Source organism: Formica exsecta, unplaced genomic scaffold, assembly GCF_003651465.1.
Source record: "Formica exsecta isolate Colony F162 unplaced genomic scaffold, ASM365146v1 scaffold178, whole genome shotgun sequence".
Lineage (NCBI taxonomy): Eukaryota > Metazoa > Arthropoda > Insecta > Hymenoptera > Formicidae > Formica > Formica exsecta.
The window spans coordinates 246171-247019 of NW_021849095.1; the positions used below are offsets into that span (position 1 = coordinate 246171).

At 41.0% G+C, this 849-nt stretch overlaps 1 protein-coding gene across 5 annotated transcripts in view; it reads left to right on the forward strand.

Annotated features, from left to right (window-relative positions):
• Window positions 1-849, forward strand: part of LOC115233565 (protein tramtrack, beta isoform-like) — a 64620-nt gene that overhangs the window by 4035 nt on the left and 59736 nt on the right. The gene's annotated exons all lie outside the window — the stretch shown is intronic.

The window sequence follows — 849 nt, forward strand, 5'->3', positions numbered from 1 at the left end:
AATTGATATTTTGATTATATTTTATTTGAATTTGAAGGGCGTTTCCACGACTGACTTTTTTATTCGGAGTGAGTCGTCCGCGTCGATGATCACTTCGAGTAAAAGATTACCCGAATTTATTCGCAAAACGAATGAAAAGAGAGCTGGCACGCCGTTTGCTTCTACCGCGTCGCGGTTTCTCGGAATATCCTTTGCGGTCGACGGGATACGGATATCTGGGTACGAAGTAACGCGTAGCACTTGAAATCGACGCGGCAGTAGAAACGGGGGACCGGTATCTATCTCATCCTTTCTATTTGCCTCGACCTCAAAACCCTACGTTGACCTTACAAGGGCCGAGTAGCGCTGGAATTATCGAGTGTTGCCAGCCAGCTGAGAAAAAGAATATCGTTCACGCCTTTTCGGGGTGTAACCGCGTCTGATAAGATAGCTATATACATATGTATGCATATATATATATATAACGATGGAATTTTTTTTTTTAAGTGAGAATTGAAATCGATATAATCTCGGAGGTGATCGATAGGAATTCGTAGACAAAGCTTGGGTTGCTCTTATCTAAAATATTAGATTTAAAAAAAATTATATATATGTATGTATATAGTAATCGAATAAGCGCGTGATAAGAAAATACAATGATTAGATTTCTTTTAAGACACGCATTATCAGATTGATTATTTAGGGAGCTGTGTGAGGACTTTGATATGCAGATCTTGTATTTAATTACCCCATATGATTGGTGTCATTGACACTTTCGATTCGAAGAGAATTCAAACAACACTGTAAAGAGGTTAAGACGATACTTAACCCCCCCCCCCCCCCCCGCCGCTCCTTGTTCCCCGGCGGCGC